At 34.7% G+C, this 16,447-nt stretch overlaps 1 long non-coding RNA gene across 1 annotated transcript; it reads right to left on the bottom strand.

Moving 5' to 3' along the window:
• Positions 1-14,033: 14,033 nt before the first annotated feature.
• Positions 14,034-15,700, bottom strand: LOC145819751 (uncharacterized). Its single transcript, XR_014360525.1, has 2 exons — positions 14,778-15,700; positions 14,034-14,219 (listed from the first exon to the last, which is right to left on the bottom strand). It is a non-coding gene; the product is annotated as an uncharacterized LOC145819751 (long non-coding RNA).
• Positions 15,701-16,447: the final 747 nt, after the last annotated feature.

Here is a 16,447-nt window from a genome sequence, read left to right as displayed (position 1 = left end):
AACCAAAGAGAGACAGTTTCTACAATCTGATCAAGCCCATCGGCCGCAAGATGTCTGAAAACAACCGTAAATGAACCATGGAACTCCGGAGCCGTCGAATTGATCGATGTAAGGTATTTTGAACCGATCTGGCAATGTCACTATAGAGTCGGTATACCCATCTTCTATGTCACGGATAGAGTTAACACCTTGTGCTCTCTTCAATAGCTTCTCCTGCTTTTTGACCTTAAGCACAGTTGGGTCAACCTCAAATTCAAATGGAGCTTCAGTTTGATAAACAGGTGTTTTGGAGGCTTGTGCTAGGATCGGCTCTGTCAGATTGCCTTGATTTTCTTGGACATAAGCAGTATGGGCAGTGGTTGTGGGTGCTGGGATACCTGTGGGAGGTACATAGGATGCAGAAGCTGCTACCGGCTGTGGTTGTTGTTGTTGCAGCCTGTTTATTACCTTAGCCTGACAGGATGCGACCTCGGCTTAACGAGCAACATCTTGTTGTAGGGTTTTAACTGTTTGCTGAAGGTGATGTATTAATTCTTCCATACTGACTGGGGGATATTATTCCATCGTTATAAGCAAAAAAAATCTCATGCTGGACTAAAAGTAAAAGACTGTCCCTGAGCCTGACTAGATACAGGTGAATTGAGGGGTGACTGCTATAAAAATTGGAACGGTTAACTCTGCCTGACTCTCCTTCATCTTGTAACCGATGGAAGTGAAGTAAACACGGGTCGTCCTCTAACAAGATTTTCGGCTTTACAAAACCTTTGGACTCGGGTTCAGAGTACTTGGGGGATATCCGAACTTTCTAAAGTTGTGGTGTTAAACTACCTAGCAAAAAGAAATAAAGAAAAAAGAAAGCAGTAATCAGAAACTGCATAGCACCTTAGCTAATGATGTTACCAACACAGATGTAATCAAAGCTGTAGGACTGCACTCTAAACTGAATTCTACCCCCAAAACGGATACCAAACTTGCAACTAGTGCTCACATTCATGTACAGTTTCATTGTAAAGCACATACCAGTTAAGTGAGAGCCAGCCAAAACACCCCTATAAAGGGGTAAGGTTACCCTGTCCTAGTTTCATCAGGAACTAGAGTTCACTATTCAAACAAAGCGATTTCAGGCAATCCTGTATTCGGGTGAGCATCATGTCCTAGTTTGGAACAGTCTCTATGGCTTTTCGATATGCAACTAGGCCAAATGGTCAGAAGGGTACCTCGGCAAGACTACCTAATATACCTCTCACACCTAACACCGAAAAGTGAAAGGATGATCAAACGGTACAGCAGTAGCCCAGATCCAAGGGTCGTGTTCCCATTATGGCAGAGCCCGTGATCGGTTAGCCTTTTGGCAAACTTTTAGGCAAGCCTCCGACAAACAGTCCAAAAATAGCAGATGACAAACACAGTGACTTAAACGCACCAACGCAAATGCAATGCAAAGAAAAATATAAGTGTAGATAAAATTTCATATCATGAATTTCAAATCAAATTCTCTAAATTTCCCCAATAGAGTCGCCAGATTCTGCAGTTCACTTTTTCGTAGCCCCCTTTCGGAAAACGAATATGATGTACAGTATCGGACTCTTGCAGTTCTGAATCTAATGTCACAAGTACATTGTGAAATAGATAAACCCCAAGGAGTCCCAATTTGACAAATCTTTTGGAAAATCGATTTTGAATCAAATTGCCAAAAATGAACTATTTTGCTAGATACAGAGTCGTCACCTAAATATTTTTGGAAAATTTGGGAAACCCATGACTCGTGCCAAAGGCTACATGTCTGTCATCACCAAGATTGTCTCAGCTCGGGAACTTAGGTACGAGAGAGGAAGGTCATAAATTGAGCATCCCCGCTCGCCCGATCAAAGATCGGCCTCTACTAATCATGATATGAATCTTATCTACATTATATGCTCTTGTTCTAGTTTTTAGGCTAGCATTATTATGTGATGTGCACACACAAGTATAGACTAATTTGCAAGAATTGGAACACTTCGATTCATGTTTATTTTGAAAAATTGTTTCGAATATGTACCACTTGAAAAAGTGATTGCATAAGAACATTACTGAAATTATTCCAATTCAAGCAACTAGCCTTCATCCATAGGCATTCAAGCAATTTATCATTTAAGCATTTAGCCTCAAGGCAAGGATGCTAAACATAGCAACAATCACATGCATGCGATATGCTAAAGCGAGTAAAGGCTCACCTAGTACTCCAAGCCAAAAGAGAAACTAGTTAGAAAAATGCATGATTCCTAACTATGCGATATGACTAATGCAACACATGCTATACGCAATCTAAATAGGCTTGGCTACTTAACATAACATGTGAATCAATTTGATAGCATGCAGTTTAAACATGTATTCAACGAAGTATTTAAACGACAATGCATTATTTAGAATGATGAACCGAGCCTCAGTGTATGCAAAACAAGTGGATGCCAATCATGGAGTATGCTAAACGAAACGTGATGCTTCTATACTAAGCATCATAAGCAAATAAATAAAAAGGAGAAAGACATGGGGTTAGAAGACATGCACGTTATTACAACATTGGGCTCTCACGAAGGAGAATTTGAATGAACTAACTAGCTAACTAAACTAATTAGCTATTATAGCAACAAATGAAATAATCAACCAAACTAGCTAATAAATTATTACAAATCGAATGAATTAACGGATGAACTAATTAATTAACTAATCTAGCTAATTAAAATAATTACAACACGAGACGAATTAGCTATTCTAACTAATTAATTACAAAGCCACTATGTTAAGCACAATACTAATATATTTACAACACGGATCCCAAGGATTAGTGGAATGCTCATGCATGAATGCGGTTTCCACTCGAAAAGCCACTATTTCTGCTGTTGAATGCCTCTGTTGCACAGTAGAACATTTGCACTGATTTCCACTTCACAACCAACTCTATTCTGTTTCAGAAGTACACTACTGTATTTTGCACTGGTCGCCGGCAGAGGGCTTGCCGTCCACTGATGATGGCCTGCCGGGCACTAATAGTGGCCTATCGGCCACTGCTGACTGGATTGTCCTGCTAGAACAGAGAGTAGATAGAGCAGAAACAGTGTATTCTCAAGGGTTTGTTTGCACAATTTTCCCCTATTTATCATTTGAACAGCTCAAAGGAGTAGTAAGTTTGATTTCACAAACCACCAATGGATGTAATTTCATTACATGATGGCTTATGAATCAAGTGTGCAAATTCAATGAATGCAATAAAACAAAACTCTCAAAACCACCTCTCTATCATGAAAGATCAATGGAAGTAATTGACAATGAATCTTGAACCGTTTTCATCACTAATGAGTATGAAACGACTCAAGACTCCAGGGTTCAATTAACGTCCGATTGAACCCAAACCAAATTATTATCTTACTTCTTTTTAGCCTCAATTTTATTACTTCATTTTAGATTACCATCCATTCTTTAGTCAATTAAGTCTAAAGGTGAATTTAAGTCCTCTAATGGAAAGAGAGCTCAAACCCAGTGTTGCTTTGGGCATGAAAGATACATCATATCGTTGGTAATGAGCCCCCAAAGGGATTAAACCACTAAGCATGACATCTCAATCTCATGCTTAAACAAATAAGTAGTTTGATACCCCTTTCAAAGAAAAACAAAAGCCAAAAAATGAGGGAGGTTGTAAAGGTGATTAAAGGTGAGAACAAGTAAGAAAAGCACTAAATAAATGTAATCAATTCAAATAAGGTGGTGTTTAAGGCCTAAAACACCAAACTTATGAGGGCAATTACACTACAAGCATGCAAAACAAAGCTCAAATGCCACAAACACTTAAAGACAATCCTAAAATAGCCCTAAATAAGTCTTAAAACATGCTAGAATTAAGACAAAAATAGCTAGAATAATAAGCTAAAACATGGATCATGCTAGGCTAGTAAGCTAAAACATGGATCATGCTAGGCTAGTAAGCAAAACACAAGAAGGAGAGGCTAACCCCTCCAATTTTGGACTTCAAAACATGATTTTGGCTACTGAAATAACTCTGAAAATTAGTGTTTAAAAGCTCAAAAAAAGATAGTGCAAATGTGGGAAACACATGGGTAAAGGCCTTGAAAGTAAGGTGTAAAGAAGGATAAACCACCCCTCAACCTTTATTGGCCTTAAAACCCAAGTTTTAGCCCAAAAATACAGAGTTTTTACAGCCCAAAAACAATTGGAAAATAATAAGAAAAAGAGTAAATACAACAAGTAAAGAGACAAAGCTTTATACCTCTTGAAAAGGAGATCACTTTCAAGCAATAAAACAAGGAAAACACACCCTCAAGAGCTCAAACAAGGCTCAAAGATACCTCAGCTCAAAGATGGAGAGGTTTGGTTAAGAGTGTATAGGCAAAGATGAAGAAATTTGCAAGAAAGAGAGAGAATTGTAGAGAGAGAGGAAAAATTTTGCTCCAAATTTTTTTCTAACCCCATGGTAAGAGGGGAGGTCTTCTATATATAGAGAAACATAAACCTCCCTACAAAACATCCATCCATACACGTGGGAGCAGATGTAAGCATCTGTGCAAACAGCTGGCATAACTGTCACAAAATATCTACAAAACATATTGGTGGCCGGCAAATCACTACTGGTGGCCAGCAGGCCACATTAGTGGCTGGCAACCAATAGCAGTGGTCAGCAGCCCATAGCAGTGGCCGGCAAGCCACCAGAGGTTGCAGGCTTGAAAATCCAAGGTGTTGGTCCAAAAACAAGACAACAGGGGTGCAAGGTTTGAAAGACTCAAAGTTGTGGCAATTCGCTGAGGATTTCGAGCACTTAACAAGCATATAGACTTATCATTGGGTGTGCAAGCGATGACGTCCAAGTCGTAAGGGCCGTCAAAAATGGGGTGTGTACACTAAGGCAGTAGCTTGGAGGGATTTGGAGCAAGAACTTCTATTTTTGTTGTGTCTATTTTTGTATGGCCAAGTGCTTTAAATTGTGTTGAGCTAGGCTTATTTTTGTTGTAACCAAGCAGTGACTTGGAAACATGTAAGCCATTAAGGCAAATGATTATCTGTGTAACTTTTATTCCTTCTTGTATCTGTCTCTCATGTATATCAACTCTGATGAATGAAGGTATGTTAATTCAATTATATTTCCGCTTATAAATGGGTTTGTTGTATTTATTTTGGGGCGTTACACTATCCCTGTCTATTATTCTATTATATATAACAATAGCAATAAGAAATTAACTATAATATATATGAAAAGTTATATTAAGCTTTCATTTTTAATTAATTAAATTACATTAACAAACTAACAAATAACAATAATGGTACAATGGAATAGGAAGATGATAAAAATAAAGAACACATTAAAAGTTCCAAATTTACCTAATTATACAAAAATCTAATGTTAAAGTAAAAATCTTGGTTTCCTAATAAATTTTCACATTTTTCTATAAAATAAGACGACAATAAAAATAAATAAATAATTCGATGCCCAATTTTTTTTACTTGAATTTTATGGTCTTCATTGAAAAAAACAAAATCTAATCAAAATCATTGACGCAGAATGGGCATAGATACTTCAATTGCAACCATTAACACCAATAATTCTTCTTCACCATGCAAATTTGTAAACAAACACATAAAACTCACTAAAATCGAAACTAAAACCAAAATCAACATCAGAGAAAGAGAATCACTCATGCAAAAAAATAAAAAAACAAATACATTTATGTAATGATAGAATGTTACCTCCAACAGCTTAGACCTCACTCAGCCCAATCTGTTAGCTCCTCCGCCAACGCATGTGAGTTAGGATGACTAATCAGATTATTCTTTATATAAGACTTGAAAATTGATTAATTTGTCCTCACAAGTGATTTAAAATTTAGATATATAAACATCAGAAAAATAGATAGTTATATTAAATCATAATTCAAATTTAGATATTGTCATATCTTTTTGAGATCCATATCCAATTCGTATCTTTTTTATTTATGTGTGGTTCTATTTTTTTTTCTAAATTTATTTAAGATGGAGTTGTGACTTTCTATTTTTTTAATTTAATTTCTTTGTGATTTCTATTTATTTTTTACTATTATTAATTGGGAAAATTAGTCTAGGGTCCCTCCCCCACTTTTCGTAATGAAAGAGATCCACAAAATTATTTTTTGATGTCTAAGGTCCCTAAACGTATATATTTGACTCTTTGCCCACAATTTCTCTCTCTCTCTCTCTCTCTCTCTCTCTCTCTCTCTCTCTCTCTCTCTCTCTCTTCGACTTCGCGTTGTTGATTCTTCATCAGATAAGGCCGAGCCCCAGCAACAATAACATTTCATCTTCCTCTTCTGCTGCTACGCCTATGGAAATAGCCATCGATGGATCTGACTCCGACGAGTGATAGTCTGAAGTGAAGCACCAAGATGAGGTGGAGATGGTATCGGCATGAACCGATGGTAGCCAGAGTTGTCGCGACGTTAATGGTAACCGAAGCTATGACTGCCGATGGTGTGCAGGGTGGCTTGGTCTTCGGTGATGACGACGGCCCCTAGGGTGGCAGCCATGGGCTATGAGCACGATGACATAGTTTCTGGAGTGGATGGTTCTCCATTGTTTGGGGAGATAGCTATTAGCTCAACTTCAGCAGTAGATAATAGTCCACAGGTTGGTGACTTTGCAAAGCAGCAGTTCCCAGAAATAATAGAAAATGGTCCGCCACTTGAACCAGATTCAGAAGTTGGTTTTTCATATTCTAGAGAGAGAAATATTTATAGGGATTTTAATAGGGCATATGGCGAGGAATTCTGTGGATTTTCCTCTGATAATGGTATGGTTGGAAGGGACGATGCTGACCTTAAATCGCCATCTGATTTCCAAAATTCTCCAGATCATCCATCAGATCCTGAGGTTCATGTACATCTAGATGATGTGGTAACAGAAACCATTCATTCAGAACCAATGATTGTGGCTACTACCATTGCTGACACTCATTATGATGATAATGAAGATGATGGCAAATCTTTATGCACAAGTTGTGCAAAGTTGCAAGAATAATGGGTTTGTAAGAAGACTTGATTGTTTTATTAATACAACTAGTATAAGCACTACTATTGGTGTTCATGTATAGTGAAGAATTCACCGGATTTTCACATTCCATCAACACTGCTACAACTTCAAGATAGGGAAACACCCATAGCCATGGGCATTCACCTGAACTGAATTTTCTCTGGGTTGGTCGAAAGAAATTCTTTGGTTTTTAAACTGAATTTTTTCGATTCAAGAATTTCAGTATTATGGAGATCCAGGTAGATTTCGGCAAATCATCACAAATCTCATGGGTAATTCAATCAAGGTAAGTATGCATCAGCTTCTCAAATTTCAGTCCAACAACCCAGAGAAAATTCAGACCAACCAAACCAGAGAAATTCTCTGGACCAACCCAGAGAAAGTCCAGAGAAAATTCAGTTCAGACCAAAGAAAATTCAGTCTAAACCAAAGAATTTCTTTGGACCATGTAAACAAACCCATGGTGGTAACGCTACAAATTCAAACAGGTGAAGAAATTATGAAAATATTGAGGAATTTTCTCTGGACCAATTTTTTCTGGATCAACTTGAGAGACTTTAGACATTATGAAAATATTGAGTGTCCTTTATGCTGTAAAGTCTTAATACTAGGGACCTAAAAAAAATTCCCCTTATTAATTAGATAAGTTATGATGTGTGTTAAATATATGATAAACATGTAAATTTTATTAATTTAAAGTCTAATGATGAGAATCTTATTATTAGAGAGAGAAGAACCTCTAGGGGAGAGGTTCAATCTCGGAAACAATTACTTGCATTAAATGCCCTCCCGGGGTTGCTCCAAGAAACCCTTTCTTTCTAGTTACTCAGAGGAGTGCGAACACATTTGCGCAAATTTAGGTGATAGTTGCAAGAATGGCGAGATATTTTCAAAATATAGACAGGCTTTAATATTTTTAGAATTTGAAATTAGATATTGAGAGGCAAAGAAAGCTTTTAACTAAAGTGATAGAAGTCAAATCTTTTAATTTTATCTGTTTGTATATTTGATTTTTAATTTTTTGTTAATATATAAGACATAATGAGATATAGATAAACACTCACAACTCCCATAAAAATATTATCTAATTTTTTGGAGAGAGAAAAGCAAGGTAGGTTTTAGATTTTTTTTTTTTTTTTTTTAAATAAGTGAGAGATTAGGATAGAGAGCCATTTGAAATCTATAAATTAATGAATAATTATTATTTCTAAAATAATTAAATAAATAAATCATCCAATAGTTTTTTATAATCTATTTTGTAAATTGAAAAATCAATAAATTTATAATGAGAGTTTGAAAGTCTTAGAAGTATTTCATTAAAAACTCATTTTTTCCTTAATATATAGCATATAAGACGGTTAAAAAAATAATTTTAAAATTAAATAGTAATATAAAATTTAATTAGAAAGTATAGACAATAATAGAATGAATTAAAATTTTAACCATTTTATTAAAATATATATGTTGCAGTTGTTATGTTAGTAATTGTATATTGTAAGTTCACAATAAAAAATAGATATTATAATTTAATTGGTAAAGATCAGCAAAATAGAATAAATTAAAAATATATATATTTATGATAAAATAAAAATACATTTCGTTTTATAAATTTTTTAGTTTTAGTTTATTTTGTGTTATAGTTTGTCATAAAACTTAGACATACATTTTAGAAATAAAACAATATATATTTTTGATAACACCGCTAAAATTGCTCAAACAACTAACCAACTTACACAAAAATTAATTTATTAAAATTTTTAAATTTTATTTTATTCTAAAATTTAAACTGTCTTCGACTGAAATATGCACAATACTACAATATTAAATGGGAGTATAAGGTTCACTTTATATAAGTGAAACAATTCACTTTTTCTTTCTCTTTCTGAAGTGGGATTGTGTAAAATAAAAGTTAACAATTGTTTGGACAGAAAGTTTATTTCGAATTTAGAAATTTCAGTTGTTTAATCTTTAATTAGGTCAATCTTTAGTTTATTTCGAATCAAACAAATCTAACCAATATATTTTAATAAGATCTCTAAAATCATGGTCAAACTAGCAAATCAGTCAAACTGAATCTTTAGTTTATTTCGATTCAAACAAATCTAACCAATATATTTTAATAAAATCTCTAAAATCATGGTCAAACTAGCAAATCAGTCAAACTGAAAATAATTCAGCCTAATTAGCTAGGTCAAAAGACAAACCAATTTACACAAACATTAATTAATTAAAACTTTTAAGCTTTATTTTAAAATTTAAACTGCCTTGAATTGAAGTATGCACAACACTACAATGTTAAGAGTATAAGATTCACCTTATATAAGTGAAACAACTCAATTTTTCCCAATGTGGGATTATAAAATAAAAGTTAACAATTGTTTGGATAGGGAGTTTATTTCTAATCAAGTAATCTCAACAATTTTAATATTTAATTAAGTCAATCTTTAGTTTATTTTGAATCAAACAAATATAACAAATATATTTTGATAAAACTGCTAAAATTATGATAAAACCAGTAAATCAGCCAAACCAAAAATGGTTCAACTTAATTGGTTATGTCAAACGACCAACCAACTTAGACAAAAATTAATTAATTAAAACTTACAAAAAAAATTAATTAATCAGTCAAACTGTCTTGAACTGAAGCATGCACAATACTACAATATTAAATGGGAGTATAAGATTCACTTTATATAAGTGAAATAACTCATTTTTTTCTTCTTTTCTCGTGGGGTTGTAAAATAAAAGTTAACAATTATTTGGGCGAGAAATTTATTTCTAATTAAGCTATAACAAGTTGAATCAAATTGAATTTATAGTTTAATCTCAGTTGGGGATTTATATTAAATTATTGAACTCCATTCATTTTGGACCCAATTGATTAAATTGTGACCCGTTAGTAACCATGTAATAGTGTTGTGGTTTTATTATTTTTATTTGATTACCATAAAAGAGTTGTAAATATTTATGATGTGTACCATTAAACGGAATATATTTTGTGATGAGAAAATATTATTCGTCCCATGAAAAACCAATAATTCTTAGTAGAATGAGTATTGATCAAGTACCCTTCTAATAAGACCTTAAGGAATTTAACAAGCGCAAACAATATCCCAAAAGTCCAATCTCATACCCCTTTAGTCACATAAACATATTATCACATAGTCACAAAATGTATAACACTTCCTAAGCATGCTAAATGAACCCATTGTGGTTAAACAACCACTTCCCACGAGCTCCAAGTGTTTAGAAATATCTGTTTTGGGCTATCGGTGGAGGATAGCCATGTTCGTTGTAGAAAGGCATGAGACGTAGGTAAATCGAACCACATTTCTCATTTATTGCATTGGACATTGCATTACATTCATTTCATTGGAAATGTATCTATTTTTGAGAAATGTTTGTAAATGTATCTGCTTGCGAGATGAATAATTGGTGATTCTGGGTAGGGGGTGTGGAACTGCGTGGTTAAGTGTCGAGCCTTCTAGTTTACTGGTAAAAATGACAGTGGTAGTGCATTAGGGCCTACTTGCAGACACTCACCTAGAGATTCACAGAGCCTGTATTCATGTAACATATATGGTTTAAAATGGAAATGGTTTTATATCTGTTGTTGTATCTCAGCATTGCATGCCTTATAAAAAGAGAGATAAATTGTTTTATCATGAGCATGGCATGAGCACACTCCTCTTTAGTCTTGTCATGGTTCATATGTTGTTTAGTATATCTCTACTGGGTTATGGCTCACCCTATAAGGGAAACCATTTCAGGCACAGGTGCTATGCCTCCGCTAAGGCATTGACTTGGAAGGACTCGGAGCTGAGACTTCATTTTTGTTTTATTGTTATTTGTTGAATGTAAGCCTAGGGCTGTATTTGTGTAGAGTTGAAACTCCATTTTGTGTAACCAAGAATGTTCTTGGATAAATTTGTAAGCCTGTATGGAAATTATTATCTGTTTGGCTTCCATTTCATACTTGCTGTAAAATGTATGCTTGGGATTAGAACTGGGGCATTGAGATGTGAATAGCATGTGTTTGTCATTTGGGATTTAATGGAAACGGATGTATGGTATAGTTAGCTATATATATGTTTTTGTCTATTAGGTGGGTTTTGTTGCATAAATAGATATACCCTGCCCAATTTTTTGGGCGTTACAACTTGGCATTAGAGCTATCGGGTTTGAATACTTGGGGCTTGTGGGAAGTGGTTTTTACCACATTGGGTTCATTTCGCTAGTGAGAAATGTTGCATATCTTATGTGCTATGTGATAACATGTTTATGTGACTATGTGGGTATAGGGTTAAACTTCTGAGATGTGATTTGCGTTCATGAAATTCTTGAGGTCCTTTTAGAAAAGCACATGATCAATGCTATTTCTATTTGGAAGTCTTTGAATGTTTATGGAGCGAATAAATATCTTGGAGGGGTAACTCGTATGTGCTCTATGTGGCTATGTGCTTATATGGTTTGCCTTATGTGATGTAGATACATGTGTAGGTTTATGTTTAATCCATATGTAGCGTGTTAGAACTAGTGTGGAGTACTTACTTCTGAGCTAAATCCTGTCTCTTATATAAGATGTCATAAAGCGGGAGAGGCTGTAATAGAGGTACTTGGGGTGCCCAGGATGTTCTCATGTAAGAGGATACCTTTTCACCAGGAAGAAAGTGTAAGCTAGAGTAATATGGCCAGGATGATTGGTCAAGATGTTGTGGAATTAGTAATTAAGCGTAGGTTAATCGATTTGTATGATTGTGGGTGTAAATGTGACCTTAAAATATTAGAGTTTGTGTTGTGTAGCGACTGGTTTGTTGTTATGAGGAGTTAATTATTTTTCAATTTTATATCAAGTTTGTAAAAGTGGACTAGATGAAAAAAAAAAAAAAAAACGAAACTGATTTTATTGAAGTCAGGGGATGACATCCCCGATTGCAGAGACAACATGGAAAAAGAGAAAGAAGAGGGATCTTGTTTTTGATAACGGCCACACGCCGACTTCACTTACTAGACTCTCCCGCCGAGCTATTCCTTTTTTTGTCATCTTGAGAGACCCTTGAAGGCTCTGCCTCAGTGCGTACAAGACCACTGAGAGAGTTGACTCACTGCTGGTTGTCAAAGGCGAAGTACGAAGGTGTTCCGAATCAGGCCATGACGGTGGTCTTCCGTTTCAGCTCTTTATTCTCTGTCTTCAGTGCGCAAATCTCTGCTCGAACATCTTTGTACATGCGCTGGAGCAGAGAAAGTTAGGCATTTAACTGATGTACCTCACTGGTCCTATTCTGCAGCCGGTGAGACAATTTGGTAACCGTAGTCACTGTCTCCATGCAGGATCTCAGTGTGAAGTGGTTGGCTTCAATGTCAGATTTAGTGGCCATGATTTGCTCAACTAACATCATGGGAAAGTTAAGAAGAGTAGGAGTAGGGGCACTCTGTCTAAGAAGGTTAGGAAGAGTAGGAGCAGGGGCACTCGGTCTAAGAGAGCTTGGATCATTGAGGTTCGGAAAGAGAGTGAGGAGACGAGATGAGGCCATGTGTGGTGAGAAGTGTAAAAAGAAAGAAATGAGTCACAGAGAAATAGCAGAGAACAAACTGAGTTTTGGGGCAACTTTTCTCCTCCGCTCAGTCTTGATGTTTTGTCTTTCTCAAGGGGAATAAGGAAGAAGAAAGAGAAGAGAGTGATTAAGTAGATGAAAGAAAGTGATGAAGAAGAAGAAGACGAAAGAGAAGAAGACAAAGAGGGAGAGAGAGCCGAGGCGAGCTTACAAATCGAGGAGGCTTGTTTTTGTCAACCAGCTGACGTAAAAGCAAGGCCGCGTGAGTTTACAAATCGAGGAGGTCTACTTTTGTTGCCCAGCTGACGCAAAAGTAAGGCCGCGTGTCAGACGCAGTTTTCGAAGGAAGAGAGAGAAGTGGGAAAGTTGTATACATATATGTATATATATTGTATATTTATGTATTATATACATTTATTTGACTATTTTTGTCACAAGAGTGACTTGGTTAAGTGGTCTAGTTCAGCATCTAAGGATGGAGAGGCTAAGCCCTAGGTCGGGGGTTCGAAACCTCGTATCCCTGCATTCGTGTTTTATTTCCTTTTTGCGTCTTTTGCTTACGCGCGATGATGTCAGCTAACGGAACATTCTGTCATAGTAACGGCATATGCTCGCTGAGGTCCATAGACAGAATATTCCTTGTCAGTAACGGCATATTCCCTAAATGTTTCTGTGTATATGTAAGTATCTGTGTATTTTCTCTGTATTTGTCCGTATGTATCTGTGTATCTTTTGTTCGTATTTGTCCCTTGGTGAAAGTGTTGTGGAGACACCACAAGGTTGAGGAGGTGACTTGGGAACGTGAGCCTGAAGTCCGTGAGAAGTATCCGGATCTTTTTATCGATGTTTGAGAGTTGTAATAGAAATGTTATTCTAATATTAGGATGTACACACTACTACAAATATAGATAAAGATCACACTTTTTTGGTGTGATGTATGTTTTTTAATCACACCTTTTAAGTTTTATTAAAGTGTGGTCTTTAGGAGTGTGATTAAAAATGGTCATTTTTAATCACACTTTTTAAGTGTCATTAAAAAATGCTTTCATCACATCTTTTAAGTGTGATTAATAATATTTAGATCACACCTTTTAAGTGTGATTAAAAACTTTAGTTCACACCTTTTAAGTGTGATTAAAGACTTTAGATCACACCTTTTAAGTGTGATTAAAAATATTTAGATCACATCTTTTAAGCGTGGTTAAAAACATTTAGATCACACCTTTTAAGTGTGATTAAAGACTTTAGATCACACCTTTTAAGTGTGATTAAAAACATTTAGATCACACCTTTTAAGTGTGATTAATAACTAATAAAACCTGTGATAAAAAAAAAATTGACATATTTAAAGAATAATCAATATTATTTTTGCACGCACATTTGAATAATGTAATACACACTATATACTATATTTCGAATTACAACCATATATTGAATGAAATAATATCATATATTTCATAAATGAAAGTTAAATGTTTAAAAGTATATACAAAGAAATTAATAAAAAAAAAATTAACTGTGATTACATACATTAAAAAATAAAAAATAAAAAACTTGAAAAAAGTAAGTTCTTGAATTCTTTGACCATATTTTGCATCTCTCCAAGAAATTTCTGACCTGAAAAATAAAAAAAACAAATTAATTTAAAAACTGCCAGAAGCATATGAATAAACTTACTAATTAATTTATAAACTTACATTTAGATCACACCAAAAATAATGTAATTTATCCAGTTGTTAAACTGCCCCCAATCCTTTCCCCACAGCCACCAAAAATGACATAATTATTTTGATTCTCCACACAAATATCAGTAAAATAGCACCACAAAAGAAGACAATATGCAACAATGCAGAAAGGATCACATAAATGATAAAATGGAGTATTATATGGACAATCAAAATCATATGATATCAACATATAACTCACTAAAAACTATAAAACAAATAAGGATCAATAAAGCTTATTGGTCTTAAAAGCAGAAACCACATAGCCTGAATAATTACAAATTGGTACACCCATCGATGGAAACATCACCGTGAAAGGTTTTCCTCAAGATCAATAGTACACCCATCAAATTTCCAAATATAAGTACATGCTTAAAAAATAATTCTATGTAGACAAGATATTTTAACAGAACTGGTAAAAATGCATACTTCCCTGTTAGTACCAAACTACCTATTCATATGGGTTCAACTCTGACACAAACTGAGATGCACATGAGATCCATAACCAATATCATCTAATGCATACCTGGGGCAAACAAAAAAATGGAGATAACAGTTAAGAGACATAGCTTGAAGAAGAAAATTCTGCAGGTGAGGAAATGAGTGAAGTTTAACCAATATCAGATCCTTGTCAAGGATCTTCACCTCTCCCCCAAGATGTTCTAGCCAACACAGAACAGGGAACATATATGGTCTGGTTCCCTTAACAAACATGAGTTAGATTAAAATTCACATCAAACGGATCGAGAAATACCTATAATTAAAATTCACATCAAAAGGATGAAGTAAACAAAAGTCAATTAAAATTCACATCAAACAGATCAAGAAATACCTATAATTAAAATTCACATCAAAAGGATGAAGTAAACAAAAGTCAAACAGAATCAGTTAAATTAATTTTATTAATTCAACATTAAAACTAATTTTTGGCTACAATCTGTATTAAAAACTCAATACTACTTGAAGGATAGAGAAATACCTTGATAGAGAGTGAATTAACCAATCGATGTCTTCAAAGTAGCAGAAATCTGCAAAAAAATGAAGAAGAAGATGAAGAATCAAACCAATAGAAAAACTGCATCCATGACAATGTGCAGGCCAATAGAACAAAAATATGAACTACTTATTGTGTTATTTATAGATCTACAATATATATATATATATATATATATATATATGAACATATTTTCAAAATAAAAAACAAACAGGTTCAAACAAAAAGAGTCATATGCACATATTTTCATTCGAATTTTAGGTTGGTAGATAAGATTAGATATATGATGCGTAATTAGTACATCAAATAATTTAAATGAAGTGAACATAAGAATATGCCTCTGTTTATTAATGGACTAGCGTATGCCCGTGCCTGGAGGCACGGTACAATTAATGATGAGATTAAAATATAAATCAAAATTAGAGAGGAATGTATTCAAATTTATTGTTTTATGTTTTTTTTTTCTTTTCAAAGAGTAGGTAATGAATTCACAGAAAGGAAAAAAATTCCTAAATGAAGACATGAAACACCAATTTATTAGTAACCCAAATAAATTTAAGGAACCCCCAAAATTAGGAACCTCCATGACTCCCAATAGAAATTAAAGCCGTCAGGACACAGTTCTCACTATAGAAATTTGGGGCTTTACATCAAAAATATTTTACTCATCTAAAACTTTTCATTTTTGTTAAAATTATGTGGACTTTTAACTAAGTCTTCCTCTTGGGTAGATTCAGCAGTCGGATTGCACGGCTCAAACCCCCTCATATACTAACGGAAAAAGTCCTAACAAAATCAACAGCAAAACCAAATTTCTTCATCCAAGATTTCAACTGTAACTATGAACATCTTATAATAAACTTTCACTACAGGGGCATGTCAAAACAAACACTAACTGCAGATGGGCAATCAAATGGATTTCTAATGTAGACAGTGATGAGCTGGGTACCTCAGGAACTTCATCGTGAGGGCAGTGACCAGCAGGACTGATCTCATGATATGGAGCTTTTGGCAGCCGTCTTTTCACCTGAAGACCCCACACAGGCTTCACCCATGGGTCTTCTTTTCCATACATGAGACAGATTGGTACATCATTCACTTGACACCTGTGAACAGAAATGAACTGG

Source organism: Camellia sinensis, chromosome 2 (genome assembly GCF_055761805.1).
Source record: "Camellia sinensis isolate YWXY chromosome 2, ASM5576180v1, whole genome shotgun sequence".
Lineage (NCBI taxonomy): Eukaryota > Viridiplantae > Streptophyta > Magnoliopsida > Ericales > Theaceae > Camellia > Camellia sinensis.
Note: the sequence above shows the minus strand (reverse complement) of the source record. Positions and strands in the feature narration are given on the sequence as shown.